Genomic DNA, 21,377 nt, shown 5'->3' with positions numbered 1-21,377 from the left:
TCATTTTACAGAGAAGAACACTGGGGCTTGGAGAGGTTAATAAGCTGCCCACAAGCAAATAGTTAACAAGTGAGAATTTCTAATTCAGCCCTGACTGACTCATAGCGCATGCTCTGAACCACTGCGTAGTGGGGAATAGAGATCCAGGCTGCAGGGACAGCAGAGCTGGGTACACATTTAGGGCTTTCCCTTTTCTTACTGGCTGCGTGATTAAAAATGACTGAGCCTCAATTCCCTCAGCAGTAGAGTGTAAATCACACATTCCTTGCAAGGTGGTTTTGAGAATTGGAGACCATAAGTGTAGGGGTTTAATCCATAGCATCGCTTCTTTGTGACACCACTAGGTTAGACAGTGGAAGTTCCTGGGATCTGGGGTGGGAAGTTGTTGAAGAGGCTCTAGGCAGAGAACACCCACCTGTCTGCTGATGCCCAAGAAGCAGGCTGTGAGCTTCTTACATTTCACATACTCTTTCTTCCCCAAAATTTGCAAAGAGGAGGTCATGAATTTGGAGCTTGGTGCTAATTTCAAGGTGCTGCCTGAGCCTTCATGAAAAGTGCTACACTCAGAAGTATTTTGTTCTTATACCCATGAAACTCTCACCACAATCAAGATAATGAAGATATTCATCATCCCTAAGAGTTTCCAGATACCACTCTGTAATCCCTCCTTCCAGCCCCTCCCGCATGTCCCCAGGCAACCACTAATATCCTTTTGGTCACTACAGATTAGTTTTTATATTCTAGAATTTTATATGGGTGGAATAATACAGTATGTACTACTTTTATCCAGCTTTTTCATTTAGCATAAATGATTTTGAGATTCATCTATGTTGTTGCTTGTATGATATCAATAGTTTATTCCTTTGAACTGCTGGTTAGTATTTCTTTGTATGGATGTACCAAAGATTTTCTTTTTTACATCTTTATTGAAGTATAATTGCTTTATACTAACAATGTTGTGTTAGTTTCTGCTGTATAACAAAGTGAATCGGCTATATGTATACATATATCCCCATATCCCCTCCTTGAGCCTTCCTCTCACCCTCCCTATCCCACCCCTCTAGGTGGTCACAAAGCACCGAGCTGATCTCCCTGTGCTATGCTGCTGCTTTGAATGTACCAAAGATTTTCAATCCATTAACCTATTAACGGACTTTTGGGTTGTCTCCATTTTTTTTTTTGTTATTACAAATAAAGCTGCCAAGAACACTTGTATACATGTCTTTATATGGACATACTTTCATTTCTTTTGGGTAAATAACTAGATGATCATATGGTAGGTACACATTTAACTTTTCAAGAAACTGCCAAAATGTTTTCATCAGGAGTGTTTTAATGCTTTTCTCAATAGGTTTTGTACATTCTTTTTAAGTTTATTCTCAAATATTTATTCTTCTTTGTTGCTTTTATAACAAAATATGTGGTTTTCTCTACCATTTTACATTGTTACTAGTTATTGTTTGTACACATGAAGGCTATTAATTTCTATAGGTTACTTTTATAACCTGCTACAGTATTGTATTCCTTTACTTGTTTGAGTTAGTTTTATTATTGAGTTATATTACCTGAAAGTAGAGACTTTACATATTCTTTATAAATTCTCATGCCTTTAGTTGATTTTCCTTATCAAATTGCATTGGCTACTACTTCCAGTACAATGTTGAATAGTAGAGGAGATAATGAACATGCTTTCCTTGTTCTTGACCTTAGTGGAAAAGCCCCTAGTGTTTCCCCACTAAGGGAAATGTTCAGAAAGTATTCAGCAGTTCTTATTCTCTTAAATGGTTAAGTTGGAAATGCATATTGAATTTTGATGCTTTTCAAGCATCTCTGGAGATAATCACATTTTTCATTTGATCTATTAATTTTTTGGACTGTATTAATATAATTCCTATTATGAAATCAACTGCATTCTTGGCATAAATTCCATTTGGTCATTTGCCTTCATTTATGAAAAATTTTGAGGGCGGGATAGGGACTGGGTATGAGAATTTTTATTGGTTGTTATTTTATTTCAGCACTTTAGAAATTTTATTCCATTGACTTGCATCTATAATTTCTGTTGAAAAGTCAGTTATCAAACTTGTTGCTATTACTTTGAACGTAAGGTATCTTTTTTTATCTGGATGCTTTTAAGACTTTTCCTTTGATTTTTAGCAGTTTTACTATGATATGCTTAGATGTAGTTTTCTTTATATTTATCCCATATGTGGGTTAAAATTTCTTTATTCTGTAGCTTGATATCTTCCAGTAGTTTTAGAAACTTTTCAGTCAGTATCTCTTTAAGTAAATATTTGAAATTTTGCTTTTTCCTCTTTTCATTTTTGGGATTTCAATTACACATATATTAGATGTTTTCAGTATGTCCCAAATGCCTCTTATGATTTTTTCTGTATTTTCTACCATAATTTTGTATGTGTGCGTGTTCTTTAATTTGAATATTTTTAGTGACTCTGAGTCACAAATCTGCACTTTAGCTGCTTCTAATGTGCTATTAAAGACGTTTACCGTATCCTCCTTTTTTCTCTTTTAAAAAATTTCTAGAATTCCCATTTGATGCTTTTAAAAAGGGATTTCAATTTTCTGATAATCTGTTCCACCTTCCCATCTACTTCCTTGAATAGATAACTTAATCTTGATGATAGTAAAGTCTACATCTGATAACCCCAATATGTAGATAACCTGGAGATTCACTTATGTCATTTCCGCCCCCTCTTGGTTTTTGTTCACTTTTTTCTACTTCCTGGCGTGCCTATACATTTTTGATTGAATGTCAGATATTTTGTCTAAAAAAATGTAGAGGCTCTTGGTGAAGTGGTCTTTCTCCAGATAGGATTTAATTTTCTTTAGGCAGATGAGTATGAACACATCACCTTGTTCCGTGTGAGACTGGGTTTTGGGCTGTTAGGGCTGATCTATTTCAGGTTTGTTCTTCAATTTCAATTGAAATAGAGTTGACATACAATATTATTATGTTAGTTTCAAGTGTACTACATAATGATTTGACATTTGCATACATTATGAAATGATCATGAGAAGTTTAGTAACCATCTGTTTCCATACAAAGTTATTACAATATTATTGACCATATTTCTTATGCTGAACATTATATACCTGTGACTTATTTATTATATAACAGGATGTTTGTACCTCTTAATTCCCTACACATATTTCACCCATCCCCAGCCCCCTCCCTTCTGACAACCACCCATTTATTCTTTGTACCTGCGAGTCTGTTTTTGTTTTGCTTTGTCTTTTAGGTTCCACATATAAGTGAGATCATGAGTTGTTTTCTCTGATTTATTTCACTTAGCATAATACCCTCTAGATCCATCCATGTTGTTACCAATGGGAAGATATTTTTTAATGGCTGAGTAGTATTCCATTGTCTGTATATACCACATCTTCTTTATCCATTCGTCTATTGATGGGCACTTAGGTTGCTTCCGTATCTTGGCTATTGTAAATAATGCTGTGGTGAACATTGGAGTGCATGTATCTTTTCAAATTAGTGTTTTTGTTTTCTTTGGGTAAATAGCCAGTAGTGAAATTGCTGGATCATATCGCAGTTCTATTTTTAATTTTCTGAGGAACCTCCATAGTGTCTACCGTAGTGGCTGCACCAGTTTACATTCCCACCATCAGGGCACAAGGGTTCCCTTTCCTTCACACCCTCTCCAGCATTTATTGTTTGTAGATTTTTTGATGATGGCCATTCTGACTGGTGTGAGATGATATCTCATTGTAGTTTTGATTTGCATTTCTCTAATGCTTAGTGATGTTGAGTGTCTTTTCATGTGAATTGCTTTGATTTTTTTTTTTTTTTTTTTTTTTTGTGGTACGCGGGCCTCTGACTGCTATGGCCTCTCCTGTTGTGGGGCACAGGCTCCGGACGCGCAGGCTCAGCCGCCATGGCTCACGGGCCTAGCCGCTCCGCGGCATGTGGGATCTTCCCGGACCAGGGCACGAACCCGTGTCCCCTGCATTGGCAGGCGGACTCTCAACCACTGCGCCACCAGGGAAGCCCTGCTTTGATTTTTGAATCAAGTACAGTGTAAACTCTCAAATTCTCTGTACTAATCATTGCTACTGTTAGGCAGTGAATACAAAAGACGTCACATAGTCAAAACTACTGAATCTTGGTGCCTTTGAATTCCCTCCTGCATCATTGCTCTATGAAGCCCAGTTCATGGCACCTATCGTAACACCTCACACACAGTAGGTGCTCAGAAATGCTCGATTAACCATCCAAAAGGATGCAGTTATACACCTTTATTTTGCAGGGATGTCCAGAAATTAACTTTTTCAGTCTTGGGGTATCACTTATTTTTTCTTTTTCTGAAATTCTCTCACGTCCAGAGACCTCTATCAGAGCACTGGGATGAGGCCTTTGATTTTTAATTGCGTGAGTTTAGTCAGAGAGCTGAGGAGGGGGAAGAAATAGCAAAAGCTATTGTTCTTGGCTGTCCAGGGTCACAGTGGCACCTTTGTAAGCCTGAGAACTCAATTCTATCAGTGCATCCAGGTGGAACAAGTCACAGGGCCTGCTGCCTGCCACCTGAACTGCCAAGAGCCTGATGAATGGACTGACATACCAAATTAATAATTTCCTCTGTGACATTTACATGACTTGAGCACTGGAACAGCGAATGTTCATAGAACACTTCCTCTTGGGAGAAATGTCACCTACAGAGAGCAAATCACTGATCTGAAGGATGTTTAGGGAGCACAGAACTGTACCTAGAGAGATTCTTTATAAAGGCTATGTGCACTGGGGCACTGGAAAATGTATTTCCTTTCCTGATTTAGAGACATTTTTGTTCATTTGTTCATTTATTTATTCATTCCATATCTCTTGAACCTGCCCTGTGTTGGGAGCTGGCAATACCAGAATGAATATATTTCCATCTCTGTTCTTAAGAGGGTTTCAGTTTAGTGGAGAAGATGGAGAAAGAGAAAACTAGCACATTCGGATCACCTTTATCCTAAGATGCTGTTGAACTTAAGATGCACTGTTAACTGAGTTATAGTTTATGAGGACAAAAGAAACACTATACAGTAAGTCCCCTACATATGAACAAGTTCCATTCCAAGAGTGCGTTCATAAGTCTAATTTGTTCGTAAGTCCAACAAAGTTAGCCTAGGTACCCAACTAACACAATCGGCTACACTGTACCAGCTACATCACCACCGCTTTTATGCTTGATTCCGGACATCCTGGGCTTGAAATAAAGATACTGTACTACTGTACTCTATACAGTACTGTACAGTAAAGTATACAAAAGCACAACCACTTGTAGAGGATGCATGCACGGGACAGTGTACACCAGATACGTGAACTAACATACGTGACTGGACATGAGAATGCACGATCGCATCTTTGAAAGTTCGCAACTTGGAAGGTTCGTATGTAGGGGACTTACTGAAATGTACAAGTGCTTTTAAGACACATCTCAATTTCACAAACATTTCAGTATGGAAGAATATGTGCATCTTAGTATTGAGGACATGGGGTTCTTACCTTAGCATGTGACATGTGCTGAGATGGAAGTATGAACCCCATTCAGGAAGACAGGAGGGGACCTCACCCTAGAAAGGTGCCCCCCATTAACACCTGGGGTGATACCATAGGGTGACCATTGACATTTGTGCTTTGGTGATCTCTCTCTAAAGACCTGGGACTCTCGTCTGGAAGCAGAGCATTCTCTCTGAGGACATGCTGGGGGGACACAGACAAACACTTCCCCTCTGGGGCCTCTTTCTAACATCCAGAATCTAACTTCAGAAACAAGCCAGGGCATAATTTAAAAGGTCACCTCAGCGTGTTGCAAGGCAGAGCAGGCAGCTCTCTCTGTGTAAGTATTTGAATCTCTACCTTGACACTAGCTCTGGGAACTTGAACAAGTAAAAGGAGAACAAAGATGACTACCCCGGAGGTCTGCTGGGACAACGTATGACAGAAGTGTGCAGCGCATTGTGTCTATTTTAAGCCTCAATAAATGGTTTTCCTGTGACCTCCCTATGCCATGTTCTTCTCACTGGGCTGGGTTCTCTTATTAGTTTTTTTCAGATAAGCCGCCAGAAGATCCTCCTCACTCTGCTTGGAGTTACTTGCAGTGCTTTGGAAGCAGGACATGGATCCCAGTGAAATACACCGTGCTGAAAACACTGTTCAAGTCTGGCCCTCGACACTGCCCTCCACATTCCAACAGCCACGTTGGCTCACCAGGAAGAGAAGCTGGAGGTGTTTTGACTGACTCAGTGCTGAAGTCAGGCGAGCGGAGACAGTGATTCGAGAGAGAGCCTCTTTCTTTGGTGCTCTTGGGAGCACAGCAGCTGTGCTCACTAAGAAAGGTAGAAATCAAAGAATCTTAGAATCCTCGGGGTGGAAGGGACATTAAGGACCCTCAGTTCAGACCTCCATTCCGTGAAGGAAGCTGGCCAGAAAGTTGCCAGCTCTTTGGATGAGAACTCCCTGCTTATAAAGGCAGCCCAGTCCACGGCTTAGTTGGGTCCTGATTAGAATCTCTCAAGGCTGCACTTAACATTCCTTTCTGGAGCTTGGGGTTTATTTTAGTCAACTCAGGCTGCTATAACAACATACCGTAGACTGGGCGGCTTATAAACAACGGAAATTGATCTCTCACAGTTCTGGAGGCTGGAAAGTCCAATATCAAGGTGCCAGCAGATTCAGTGTCTCATGAGATCCCTCTTCCTGGTTCATAGATGCTGTATTACCGCCATGTCCTCACATGGTGAAAGGGGTGAGGGAGCTCTCTGGGGTCTCTTTTATAAGGGCACTAATCCCATTCATGAGGGCTCCACCCTCATGAACTAATTACCTCCTAAAGGCTCCACCCCCAAATACCATACCATTGGGGATTAAGATTATAACATGTGAATTTGGGGGTGGGGCATTGCAGGATCCTTTCCCAAGATCATGTGGTTATTGGCTGAATCCAGTTCCTTGAAGTTGTAGGGCTGAAGTCCCTGCTTTCCTGCTGTCTGTCAGCCTGGGGCTGATCTCAGGTCCTAGAAGCCACTACAATTTCTTGCCATGTGACCCTCTCACAACATGGCAGCTCATTTCTTGAAACCCAGCAGGGGAACTTCTTGATCCAAGATGCTAAGATGGAGTCTTATATAATGTAATGTGATCATGGAGTGACTATCCCATCACCCTTGCCATATTCTCTTGGCTATATGCAGGTCACAGATTCCACTTGTACTCAAGAAGAGGGGGTTATACTAAGACACGACTAATTGAGGGTCACCTTAATGTGTGTCTGCCTCACAGATACGTGATTAAGGTTTACATTTTTTTTTTAATAAGAAAGACTTTGGTATATCATATTCCAAAACAAAATCTGTTGGGTAGTGCTGAGTTTCAAACATCAGAGTTAACGAATTTTAATTTCAGCAGGGCCAAGGAGCTAGTAAGGTAGAAGTCATAGTTATAAATCATAGATATAGGATATAGATGGAGAAGTCAGAGGTATAAGACATAAGAGTTCAGAACAAGTAAGAGCTGAGATTGATGGGCAAGTAAAAGAGGATGATGATGTGGATTTTCTCAAATAGCTGTTCAGGTTCCTGTCTGTATCAGTTATCCATTGACATATAACAAACTTCCCTAAACTTTGTGACCTAAAGTAGCCACCAATTACTATTGCTCCCGACTCTATGCTTCAGCTGGGTAGTTCTGGTTTCAGCAGTCTTCCTCATCTGCCCGCAATCAGCTGAAGGTCACTAGGTGGAGGTTGGCTGGTGTTTCTTGGTTTTCTTCCACAGGGTCTCCCATCCTCCAGCAGGCTAGCCTGGGCTTGTTCACATAGCAGTCACGGGTTTCCCAAGGGAGAGCACAGGTGTGCAAGGGCTCCTGAGGTCTTGACTCGGAACTGGTAACCCATTGCTCTCACCACATTCCATTGGCCTGAGCAAGTCATGAGGCTGGTCCAGATAAAAAGCACAGTGAAACAGATTCCCTTCTTTTGATAGGAAGAGCCTCACAGTGATGCCGGAAAGTAGCCAGATTCAGGGAGGAGTGAAGAACTTGCGTGGCTATTTTTGCAGTTGACCACGATGACTCATGCATATGTGTGTGGTTGAAGTTGGCTGTCTATGTAGGGAACATGGGGCAGGAAGAAAAGCTAGATAATTGAAAAAAGTTAAGGTTGTACAACACCTCATTACATAAAAGTTAACTTGCTGCAAGTGTTATCAATGCTTCTCCTCCAGTCTTCTCTAAATTCCTGGAACCAATCTGGGAAGGACAGAGAGACATACAGTCAGGTTTCACCTACCCAAGCTGGCCTGATGGACTTTACAGGACGCCTGTGATGAGGGGATTAGCCTCCAGGACACAGGTGCTCATCGAAGTCTGGGGACTAGTGCAGGCTGGTGGGGAGATGAGACACTCTTAAGCAGTCAGCAAGTTGAGACAGCAGAGCAGGAGAGGACCCAGAGATTCAAACTCAGGGTTGGAAACTAGATAATTAGGTAAGATGACATTTGAATAGGTCGAAGTCTGGATTTTTGTAAGCACCAAGCAACTGCCATATTGTTTTGCCTGTATGTGACCTGTAGCATTTTGCTGTGCTGGGGGCACCTGCTGGGGATCCAGTGTGAGCCTAAATAATAACTTGGCATCTCAGGACTTTTACAAGGCATATTAAGTTCTTAATAGAGCGCCTGGCCCATAGTCAGCTCTCAACAGACGATTTGCCCTTGTGCTGTTATTACTGTTTGTTTAGCTACAGCTTTGCATATTGGATGTTTTTGGCTTTCATCCCTCTCTGTATCAAGATGCTCTGTCCCCGTGAGCACTGCTGTCAGTCAGGTGAGTGGGAACCCAGCTTGAGGAAACAGCTGGGAGGGGGTGGGATGGAGGGGGTGGAATACGAACACATTCTGTATCCTTCCTAAAAATGGCTCTCATGGGAGAAAATTACTAATCCCTGCCATTCTTCTGCATCTGGTGTTAATTATTCCAGGTAAAGAACACTAAAAATGGAGTGTTAAGTTCTTGATTTAGAGTATTTGGGTGGGGGGGTGTTGGAGTTATTCATTTTATTAGTCACTATCCAAGGCTTTGAAAAGAGTTTTTTTTTTTTTTTTTTTTTTTTGCGGTACGCGGGCTTCTCACTGTTGTGGCCTCTCCCGTTGCGGAGCACAGGCTCCGGACGTGCAGGCTCAGCGGCCATGGCTCACGGGCCCAGCCGCTCCGTGGCATGTGGTATCTTCCCGGACCGGGGCAGGAACCTGTGTCCCCTGCATCAGCAGGCGGACTCTCAACCACTGCGCCGCCAGGAAAGCCCCAAAAGAGAAGTTTTGATGTTGAAGGAAATAGCTCACTTGGATTATGAGGCTTTTCTTTTGAATACCCTTGCCCTGGATTTAGAAACAGGTGGGCCCTTGCAGGTTTTTTAGGTGTTTGGTGTGCTCTAATATGAGAGAGGAATGAGGGTAAGTAACAAGGATGAACTTCATAGTCACACGGACTATTGCAGTAGCCTTCTAATCAGTCTCCTGCTTCCACTCTATTCCCCTCCAACCCTTTCTCCATATGGTAGCCAAAGTGATTCTCTTAAAATCAGATGTTGACATTTCATCAAAAGCAGATTTCCATTACACTGGGTGAAATCTCATTCCTTACTTAGGACTTCAGAGCATGGTCTTGTACTCACATCTTCAAATGCATCTCTTGTCTCCTCTTTGTTGACTAAGCTCCAGCCATATTGGTTTCCTTTTAGCTTGTTTCTGCACCTGCAATGCTCCCTCTCATAATTCCCTCCTTCTTATCCTTTGGGTCTCAGCCTAAATCATCTTCCTATAAAGGTTTTCCCGAATCACCACTTTAAAAGCAGAACCTCCTTAAGACATAAGAACCTTTGGTCTTTTCAATTCCTTGATTAGTGACTCATAACATGAACAGCCCTACCCCACCCCAAACACTTTAAATTTCCCCAGCCAGTCATTTTTCTCTCCTAAATAGACAGTAGTGCTATCAATGGATAATTATTTTATTTGTTAAATTGTACAGTGCCTCTCTATCCCCCTATCCTGTGGCCAGTTAGCTTCCTATCATGAACTGGGTTCTGCCAGACCCATCCAGTCATAAGGTTGAGCAGGCCCAGGAAAAATCATCGCAAAGTGAGAGTGGGACCAGGCTTGAGCAAGTTCAGGGAGTAGAAGTAAGTGACGTAAAGCATGTGTCATCTACCACTGATGCTGTCAGGTGGAGCCCAGGTCCATGCTGATGCTATGCAGGATTTTATGTTAGTGACTCATTTACTTTGTAAGCTCTCAGATTGTGATGCTGTCCTGCATCTTCTGGATGAGAAAGACCCATATCCAGAGAGATGGGATTCCATCATAAGCATCAGCATAGCACTTGGCAAATAGTAATCACTTAGTAAATCTCAGCTACACTAATACTTTCTCCATCACAGGTAACTATCCAAATGGCCCTCTGCCCTGGAGTAGGTAGAATTGATTGACTCTATCTGTCCTCCCTGTCGGTGGTTGTTAATAAATTTTTCTGCTGAGATTTTCCGACAGACAACGACAGATAACATAATGGTGGAGTCGATGGTTTAAAATTGCCCACTGTATTTCCAACATAAGAAACAGAGTGCTCCTGCATGAAAAGGAGCCCGCGGTATGGATCTCTTTTTCTTTTGTCTGCTCCAGAGTCACTACTGATGGGCTGCAGCCTGGATGTGGTTGATCAAGTGTGGAATGATATAAAGATAAAATCTTGTAAAGGGGATTTATGGTTGTTAAATTAATTGAAATACTTCAGGATCTACAAATTCATATTCAGAGTCCAAACTATTTGGAAAATATATGAAAATCAGTGAAAAATTCTGGACTATTTTCTTTGTGTGTTTGACTTTGAACATGGTTGGGGTGCTTTTGTGAAGAACTAACAAGGAAAGAGTCAGTGACTTGAGGGGACTGACCCAGAGTCTCTATCTCTGTACCTGTTGGACTGACTTTTAGCTTTTTTTCTGGTCCCGGGGAATGAAGAATATTGATCATGTCTAATAATATACAACGCTAGATCAATGCTTTGTTAGTTCTTAGTTAGTTAGTTTGTTAGTTCTATAGTTTCCCTATAGAAACAGGGAGCATTAGGGTTGGAAGAGAGTATCCTGGCCAGCACTCCTAATTTTGCAGTTAGGGAAATTCAGATTCAGAGAGGTTAGATGGTGGCCCAAATCTTATGGGCGAGTTAGCAAAGGAATTGGGATTCAAAATAGGACTCTGGTCTCATCTTGTCACGTACTTCCTGTTGCATCAATGAAATGAACCTACTAGCTACTGTTCCTCTTATATCCTGGAGGAACAGAAGCAGAGACTGGCAGAGAATAAATGAAAGGAAGTGGTGTTGTGGGTCTTCTACCCAGCGTGTCACATCCCCGCTCTTTTCACACTTGCACACTACTTCACGGTTGATGCATTGAAGCTTCATTTTTGATGCACAAGCTGTTGGGCCATCTTAGAGTGATGGTCTCTTGGCGTGTCTTAATTAAGATCCCTTGACGAGAATCAAGATAACGTTATTAATAACCATAGCTAAGATTTTTGGAATACTGTTGATGAGATAGCTGTCTATAAATTGTGCTTTTTAATCCTTCATGGCAGCCATAGGAGGCGAACACTGTGATGATTCCATGGACAGGTAAGAAACCGAGGCATAGAGAGGTGAATAAGCTACCCAAGGTCACCCAGGGGGTAAAAAATGAAGCTGGGATATGAGTTCTGCTCTGTTGTCACTGGGTTTTACCAAGGGTTCAACATCACTACTTGCACCCAATCAGGAGCTAAAGGGAACCTGTAGGGACTGTGAGCACACTTTGGGTCCCTAATGCCTTGTGTAATAATGGCCACCCCAAACACAAGTGTGAACAGAAACATACACCCCAGTATGCAGTATGGTGTTAAGGGGTACTTTACCTGCTCTGCCCTCTCTTGCTTTCTTACTGCTTTTGAAAATGAAAAAATCTGCACTTTTAAGAATAACTAAATGTAATGTGCAATAATTGATTCACTGATAGATTAAACAAAAAAGCAAAAAGAAAACCATAGTTTTAAGACATTATTAAGACAACTAGGGAGATTTAAATGTGGACTGTATATTAGCTAACACTATGTCCATGTTAACTATCCTGAGCAGGTTGTTTTGTGACTATGTCCCAGATCTTAGGAGTCAGAACTTAGGGGTAAAGGGCCATGATATCAAATTTGATCAAGTGCTCTTACTGGTAAACCTAGCAGAAGGGTATACAGGTATTCATTATATTATTATTTCTGTACAATTGAATTTTCTATAATGAAAAATTGAAAAAACTCCCACTTTTTATAGTTACCACAAAAGTAAAACATTTTTATTGTGTAAAATTAAAAACTTGGTAAAGAAAAAAATGAAGAATATAAATATATAATCCTACAACCTAAAGCACTGGTTTTAAAAAATCTAAACTGCTATGCACAGATAGAAATAGATATTACATCATCATCCTGTAATACTCACATTGTGTATATGTGCATATGTGACTCAAACAAAAGTTGCATAAAATTATAGCTGTCTTTGCTATGTTCACTGCCTTTTATACATCCATTCAATTTCTTTTTTCTTTTTACTGCACTACGCGGCATGCAGGATCTTAGTTCCCTGACCAGGGATCGAACCGGTGCCCCCTGCAGTGGAAACACAGAGTCCTAACCACTGGACCACGAGGAAATTCCCTCCATTCAATTTCTTAAAAAAATGCTTGCTTGATTTACAAACCCACTAGGCACCGATAGTTTAAAACACATGACCTATGGGCTTCCCTGGTGGTGCAGCGGTTGAGAGTCCGCCTGCCGATGCAGGGGACGTGGGTTCGTACCCCGGTCCGGGAAGATCCCACATGCCGTGGAGCGGCTAGGCCCGTGAGCCATGGCCGCTGAGCCTGTGCATCCGGAGCCTGTGCTCGGCAATGGGAGAGGCCACAGCAGTGAGAGGCCCGCGTAACACAAAAAACAAAACAAAACAAAACAAAACAAAACACATGACCTAGAATAAGTTGCTGTTAGGTGATAGGAGTCCTGGACCCAGGGTCACCCTCCACAGTCTTCCACTCCCTGTTCTATTATTTGAGGTCTTCCTGGGCATCCCAGGATAATACAGGACAGAAAACCAGTCTGCTTTTCAAGATCTTGGGGTATTTTCTTTTTTTTTTTTTTTTTTTGCGGTATGCGGGCCTCTCACCGTTGTGGCCTCTCCCACTGCAGAGCACAGGCTCCGGATGCACAGGCTCAGCGACCATGGCTCACGGGCCCAGCTGCTCCGTGGCATGTGGGATCTTCCCGGACCGGGGCACGAACCCGTGTCCCCTGCATCGGCAGGCAGACTCTCAACCACTGTGCCACCAGGGAAGCCCTTGGGGTATTTTCTTGACTTCATGATGCCCAGAGGCAATGCATCTCCAGGTGGGCTTGGCTGCCCTCCAGTGTATTATGAACAATGGTGATAACAGCTACGAAGGAAAACTACTTCTGATACCCTTGAGGACCCCAATCAATCTCCTACTTCACAAAGAACCTGTGTTCAAGTGACATCATGACTTCTCAGGGACGACTTGTTGGGAAGCCAAAGTTCTTGGGCGCCTCTGTCAGTGAATTTCGGAGGATGCATGTTGTGGGTAAGAGGAAACTTTGGAGATAGGTTGTTCCACTTATTAGCTTTGTGACCTTGGCTAAACTCCTCCTCATCTGGGATAAGCCTAAACTGGGATAATGTCATCCACCTAATAGAATTGTGGAGAGGAAAAAATGAGATAATTCAGGGAAGTGCCCAGACAAGCGCCTAGAGTGTAGTCAGCACCCAGTAAATGCTGGGTGGACTGGAAGGGCCTTAGAGCACATGACCAAGGAGTGGCGTGGCAGTGGGGTGGCAGGCAGGGGACAACTTAGACAACAACAATGGCACTGACTTTCTCAGAAGTGCCCCTGTGATAAGACTCTGCCTACAGACAGTGAACCAGGTGGAATGTTCAGAGGCAGAGAGCATGATGGGCCCAGAGCCAAGGGAGGAAAAGCCATCGAGATGCTGCCGGCCATGCTGGGCTGGGCTACATGCATGAAGAGCATCAACAGGGCTTTGCACTTGGTAGGAGGTGAGGACAGAGTTAGCCTGCAGAAAGCCAGCAGTGAGGCAGTGAGACCATGGGGGGGTGGACACCTCCTGCCAGGGGCAAATCTGGTCAAAGAATGGTGGTCAGTAGCTGAAGGGGACAGTGGCCGTCAGGATGGAGACAGGAGGACACATTTCAGGTGGAGATAGTAAATAATAGGAGGGTCTGTGGAGTTTGGAGACCAGGAGGTCGCCATCAACATGGTTTTGCTGGTGATACTCTATCAGGGTTGCTGCCTGGGTATGTGTTGGTGGAAAGGTTAGGAGTCATTACACTGACCATGGAGACTAGTTGAAGTCCAAGGACGGGAGGAGGCAGCCAGACCGGGAGAACCTGGAGGGGCCAAAGTGGCCAGCAGACTGAAAGAGCAGGAGAGAGGAAGCTTTAGAGGCTGCGGGGGGAGGGTGCTGAGGCTTTCTCAGCACGGGAGGGGGCCCTGGAGGGAGTGAAGATTCAACCAGCTGTGTGGCCAGCACGATGCCCACCATGCTAGGTGTTCAGTAAGGTTGACAGTGTAATGAAGAACCCTCAGACGGGCTAGGGAACGGACGTCTTGTTATTCCCATTTTGCAGATGATCAGAGACGCTTAGTGTTTTACGTAAGGTCACACAGCCGGACCGTGGGAGGGCCGAGACTCAAACTTGCGGCTCCAGGGTCCTGGCCTGGGAGTCTTTCCTTTCAGCACAATGCTGCCCTCTTAGGATTTGTTGTCTGGCCCCCTGACTCAGGGCCAACCTCCCGTCCCCCTGACAGACTATGGGAAGGCAGGACGGTGCTGTGCAAAGGAGTTTTCAGTTCAGATCCTACTTTTCCTCTTGTACGTTGTGTGGTCTGGGCAAACGTTTTACCTCTTTGAACCTCGTTGTCTCCTCTGTCCAATGGGGGTGATGCAGCCTTTACCCAGCTGTATCTGGGCCAACCAGCTAGAATGTAGGCTCCGTGAGGGCAGGGCCTTTTGTCTGCTTTTTTCACTGCTGGATGTCCAGCACTGGCGCCTAGAACAGGGCCTTGAAGGATGCCGTGCCCCCTACTTAAGGCTGTTATTCCCAAATATGACCACGAGATGGCAGCAAAGGAGAGCGGGTCCCAAGACAAGGCTGTCACAGTTCTCAGGGCTCCTACACACTTCCAGACACCTGGTCTCCCTGCAGTAGGACATGGAGGGCTCTCATTGCTTCCTGAGCTTCCCTGACCTGGGGGCCGTGCAGATCCCAATTACTTATCGCCTTCGAAGTGGCCTGCTGCTGCTCAGGTGTGAAGGGATAGCACATTCCATGGGATGCTTTCCGACTGTGGTCTAGCAGAGCTGTGTAAACTCCCACAAAGAAGGGCATTGGATTGGATTTGAGTCTTAAATGGTACCCCCTGGGGCACTGGGGTGGGGATGAGGAGTCAGAGTGGGGTGTGGGTTAGATGCCTGGATTGGGAATGTCTAAAGGTATCATCACCTAAACAATAGTTGATGAGGAATCTTTATACCGTCATCTCATTTTGAGACTGGTGTTATGGTTATGGCTGGCGCCTTCAGGTTTTGTCTCAAATATTTCCTTCTCAGAGATGTTTCCCCTCATTGAAAGTAGCCCCCACTTTGTATCACACTTCTTCAAAGCACTTACTGCCATCAGAAGTAATTTTGTCTCTATTTTGTAAGTTGCTTTTGTGTGCCTGTGGTTCTCCACTCACCAGGATGTTTAGGACGGTGTCAGAGGGGATTCTAGAAGTGGGGCTGTGCCTGGCATACGGACAAGAATTGATGAACGTGGAACAAATTGCACCCCCTGTGTAGCTGTCCCTCTAGCTCATGACATCCTGACCTTTTCCTATGATGCATGGATCACACAGTTATTTGGGGGTTTGTCTCTTGTTCTGCTCCCCAGGGGTCTGCAAGCTCAAGGAGGGAAGGACCACATCCCATGTTCATTACCCTGTCCCTGGTGTCTTGCCTGGCACCTGAGGTGACCGGAAAACATTTAGTGGTGGCTTTCTACCCAGGATCACACTGAATTGACATGCCAGCCTCGTGAGGGACAGAAACTTACTCCCTTTCTATGTGTCGGGGAGACGCTCAGAGAGATGAAATAACTGTCCCAGGCATTGCAGCTTAGAAGAGGTGGAGGCAGCCTTTGAACTTGGAACTCTACCACCTCTGAATGAAGACATGACCTGAGAAGGAGAATTTTGACTTCTGCTGCTCGTTCTCTCTCTTTTCTTAGTTCCTTTTACTGAGTCTCTTAACCTCACCTCAATCCTCTTACCTGCAATCTGGCTTCCAAAGAGGATTCAAATCATCTTGTCTTGCAGGCATTTGCATCAAGATCCCCGCAGTCCCTGTAATTGGTAGTTATACGGGTATTTGAAATAGCCTTCCTCTGCTGCCTACTCTCTCTCTGTCTGCTTGTTCTGGGCTCTGCAGAAGTGCTCACCAGTGCCGGTGCCCAGTTTCTGCAAGGCTGGATTCTGCTGCACATGCTGTAAAAAGGCGAGGGCTCTGCCCCAGGCTTTCCTGTTCCCTGCTGATCATCCGCCTTCTCTCCTCCAGGAGCTTAGCCTTGGGTGGCGAATCCCGGCCTCCCTTCCTGCCCTGGATTTGAGGCTAATGGCATTTCCTCTGCCGGCTTTGGAGGTATGCCCGGCGGCCCCCATGCTGCTCTCTGCAGCCTGCCTGCCCTGCCCTCACTGCAACAAACGGAGAAAATAAATGAAAATGAGTGGAGAGGAAACCTAGTGAGGAGAGAGGAACTGGAATCCAAGGCTTGAGCTAAATGGAGCTGTGGGATCTTTAAGCCACAAAGAAAATCAACAGCAAATCAAGGGTAACAGACCAGGGGCCGTCTTTGAAATCCAAGATTGTATCTAAAGGGGGTGTTGGCTCTGGGTTCTGAAGGAGTGAAACGGAGCAGGACCCTGTGGGGCTCCTGGGAAATAGGCTTCACTCAGCCTCCATGACCTTCCCTGAGTTCCAACGAGCAGGTTCAAACCGCTGCTAATCAGGGAAGGGAGGGGATGCAGAGACAAGGGAGGAACAGTCAAGAAACAATAGTGCAGCCTTGGGGCAGGGTCCTGGTTCCCCCTCCAGGGATACACAAAACAACATCTTTGAGCTGTTTTGCAGATACTGAAACCCTCACCAGGTGGGCGAAGTTAACTGTGTGCTGCCCACAAGCACGCAGACCCCAGACCGGGTGGAACCGGAAGGTTGATGATGCCGACTCCCACTTACCTCCCCACCAACCAATCAGAAGAATGTCCACGAGCTGATCACGCCCTCTTTGAACCATTACCATAAAACTCACTACCCCTTCCAGGTCCCGACACACAGTTTTGAGGGCATTAGCCCACTGTGGCCCCCTTTGCCTGGCAAAGCTGTTAGGGGAAGAACACTGACTGAAACCGCCCGCCCTGGCCAGGCACCACGGTAACCACTTGCATGAGTTATCTTAAACAGGAGGTCCTGGTAAGGAACATGGAACTAACAAGTCACCACCAACCGGAATCCGGGAAAGGTCTAAAGGAGATGCCAGTCCACATGGCCTACCAACCTCCCAGAATCCTCCTCGCTGGAATCCATCTTGGCTGAGCGATGCCCGCGCCACCAGGAAGGACTCTGAATCAGAATGATTGGCCAGAGACAACCCGGAAACTCACCCGATCACCATAAAACCCGAGACTGCGAGCCACGTGGCAGAGCCGTCCTCCTGGGATCCCTTACCCTCCTGCTCTCCACCCGGGCGCCCCTTCCCGATAAAGTCTCTTGGTTTGTCAGCACGTGTGTCTCCTCAGACAGTTCATTTCCAAGTGTGAGACAGGAGCCCACTCTTGGGCCGTGGAAGGGGTCCCCTTCCTGCAACAAAGCTATTCTTTTCTACTTCACCCAAAACTGTCTCCAAGATTTAATTCAGTGTTGGGGTACAGAGGCTGGATTCGGCTTCAGGAGGACACTCACAGAGGACTCTAAGCCTGGGGTGGGGATGGTATCTACACTCTTTTCACAGCCCTCCCACTCTCTTGCCCAGGATGTCCTCTTGGAAGACTTTTGGGGTCCATTTTGTTATCTGTACCAACGGAAGACTGTGGTGGATGGCGTGGAACACACTTCCAGAGGAGGAGGAGGGGATGAATAAAGAGGTGGGTAAAGGGTCAGGGGCCAAGTGTGGAAGGACTTTCTGGGAAGTTTGGGCTGTATCCTCTGATCAGGCAGACCTGGATCCTGCTCATGTACAGCTTCCTTCCTGTGTTCATTTATGGGTTCATTCATTCAACAAATGATTTTGAAGACCTACTCTGGCTAGTCATGACGTCAGCCACAGTGTTAGAAGCCAGAATGAGACATGGTCCTGATTGCAAAGAGTTCACATCTGACACGGAAGCCTGAGATGCCATCAATTGATTATTTGGGCTCTGCATCTCTTTCCTTCACTGAATCTGTTCCTCTATGAGGCCTGGATGCCACTGGCCTTGAAGTTGGCCAATAACAATATTTTAGGAGGTTGGATTCTCTGGAAGAGATACAGATCCCTTCTATTTAAACAACAGGGGCTCAGGGCATTGCATTTTAAACTATTAATGGGAACTGTGATCTCATCTGTAATTAGCATATGAGAAAGTCACAGATAATTAGTAGTTTATTATAAAGTGTGGTAAAGTGTGAGAGCACACTCCTGGGGGGGGGGCGGGAGAGGCAGGGCACCAAGACACAGTGTGCGGTGGGGGAACTGGGGGTGACAACACTGGCATGCTGGTTGTCGATCGTCAACTTGGCATCACTGTCACCCTCTCCTAATTTAGGTCCCCTCTGAATCACAGAGAAGCCAAGAACTGCATCCTAGAATCCCCTTCCCCATGTAGTTCTGGGCTATAGTTTTCCAAGGTGCAGGGGGTTGGAGGGATTTTACATCAACTCAAGGAAAAATATAGGACTCGAGGTGGCTGTAACATGTGCACAAGTTTTGTTTGGACAACATGTTGCTAGATTTGCAATGCAGTTCACCTGGCTCCAAAGGCCACACACTTCACCACTTGATGACATAGTGTTGTTGGATTCTGGGCAAGTGGGCTTAAGGTCAGAGAGCTATTATGGATGGAGAAACCAGCCTATTCACTGCAGGATCTTAATCGAGGTTAACTGTGTAGTTCCTGTGTGCCTGTGTGTATGTCTGTGTGTGGACTTGTGGTGATAAGAGCTAGAGATACAGAGGAAGAAGGAGAAGGGGGCAGGGTGGTTGGAGAACCAGCTAGATGTGCCTGGGCCAAACTGGGATTTAAGGAGTTGCTCTCACCCTGGCTGGGGCCGCAGGAAGGTAGAGGAAGAGAAGATGAGCTTCTTTACAGAGCGCTGGACTTTTAGCCCATGGGACAGCCGGGTGGGGTTGACTCGGAACCTGTTAGATATTTGGTTTCCCAGTTCAGGAGAGAGGTCTGGGCTTACCTTTAGGATCATCAGCAGAGATGGTGGCTGATGTCCTGGGAAGAAGTCTAACGGATTGTGTACAGGAAGAAGGCAGCTTAGGATGGAGACATCAGAAAACTGCACTGAGCAGCTTGACTGAAGTCTTACCCAGCAGGGAAGCAGCTACAAAGAGCAAGGGAGGTGAGCGTCCCATGAAGGAGGGAGTGGTGGGCTGGGTCACATACCCCAGAAAGGTCCAGCATTATGACTGCATCTTCACTTTGGATCTTTCCCCTGCCCTCCAACTCACACATCCAGGGGTGCCACAGGCATCTCAACTTGACCTGTCCCAAAGCAAACATGGGATCATCCCCCAGTCTCGCTTCTCCCAGTGTCATCAACATATCAGTCATCCATCCAGGTCTTCAGGCCTCAAAACCTGGACTCATCCTGGCCCCTTGTCTTCCATACCTTGCATCCAATCCATCATCAAATATGGTGAGCTTCTGCCCTTGCCTCCCCATTGCTGTATCACAACATGGCAGACATTACTGCAAAAATATAAGTCGGAGCATGAGGCTCTTCTCCTGCCCCAAACCCTTGAGTGGTTGTCCATCTCATTCAGGGGAAAACCCTTGGCGCTGAGAGTTCAGCCAAGGGCTAGAGGACGTGGTGAGGGGAGCCAGTCTCTTTGAGGTCTGGCTGCTGGGGGATTTGTTTCAAATCTCTGGATATGCCTAGATCCCTCTTCTCCCCGCCCATGCCTTTGTTAAAACAGTTTATCAACCCCAAGTACAGGTCATCTGAACAAAGTGGGATTTATTCCTTTGAACCAAGAAGACCTCATTTCATCTGGAACTTGATAAGTGTCCCGGGAGAGAAGTCCCAGCTTGCGGCATCTTCTATGGACAGTCAGGGTCTCCTTTGCTGTGTCCGCACACTCATCAGAAGCCTTCCTGCAGCCCCCAAGAGAGGGCACTTCCCTCAGAGGCTGGTGTCCAAGGGAAGGTGTCTCAAGGGTCGATAACTTGGGCAACTTCAGTAGTTTCTTTGTTTGGGTTAGTATGGTCATTTCTGCGGGAGAGCAAGCTGTCACTCAGAAGGACCCTTGATCAGTTGATCTCTGGTTGCCTACGCGTGTAACACACTGCTTCTCTAGTTGCTAACGATCTCTATCCCCTGGGATGGCAAAGGGGGCTAAGGGTGGGACTTCGGGTGTTAGGGAAAGTCTGAGGTTTGCTGCTGCCATTTGTAATAACCATCAGTTTTATATATGAGTGTAGGAGGGAAGGAATAAAGACACCCAACAAGAAAGGTTTTTCAAGGAACAACATGTCTTTATTTTTCTTCTATTGTTCAAATGTTTCTTTGGATTGGGAACCAGGACCACTTTTTTGGTTAAAAAGGAAGCATGAATGTGCCCTCACAGTCCTTTGGAGTGGCAGATTCTGTGTGTGTGTGTGTGTGTGTGTGTGTGTGTGTTGAGAATTCAGAAGGGGCTGTGTTTTGTGTTGGGTCCCAGCAGAATGGCGATGGGATGTGAAGAGTGGGAGCCAGAAGCAGAGTTCCAGTAAGGGACCTGGTGGTTGGCAGGCATCATGGGGTTTCCACGGGGATTTGAGCCGATCGCATTCAGGCCCATGGGGCAGGGAGGACCTAAGTGACCTCCCGGTTATAGGGCGGTCTTATTTACAGTGAGCAAAGGAAAAGAGGTCACAGCACCCACATGGAGTCAAAAGGGCATGAGACAAGGAACCATCTTCTCAGCATCCCAGCTCTAATTCTGCATCCGGTTGGTGAATCTTGG

At 45.2% G+C, this 21,377-nt stretch overlaps 1 long non-coding RNA gene across 1 annotated transcript in view; it reads left to right on the top strand.

Annotated features, from left to right (window-relative positions):
- The window catches only part of LOC309792066, a 34,769-nt gene extending 23,903 nt beyond the window's left edge, over window positions 1-10,866 (top strand). The window contains exon 2 of the long non-coding RNA XR_014291600.1: window positions 6,061-10,866. This is a non-coding gene — a long non-coding RNA (uncharacterized lncRNA). The remainder of the gene's footprint in view (window positions 1-6,060) is intronic.
- The last annotated feature ends 10,511 nt before the right edge of the window (window positions 10,867-21,377 follow it).

This window comes from Mesoplodon mirus (assembly GCF_964341445.2).
Source record: "Mesoplodon mirus genome assembly, chromosome: 16".
NCBI lineage: Eukaryota > Metazoa > Chordata > Mammalia > Artiodactyla > Ziphiidae > Mesoplodon > Mesoplodon mirus.
This window is presented reverse-complemented; position numbering and strand designations above follow the sequence as displayed.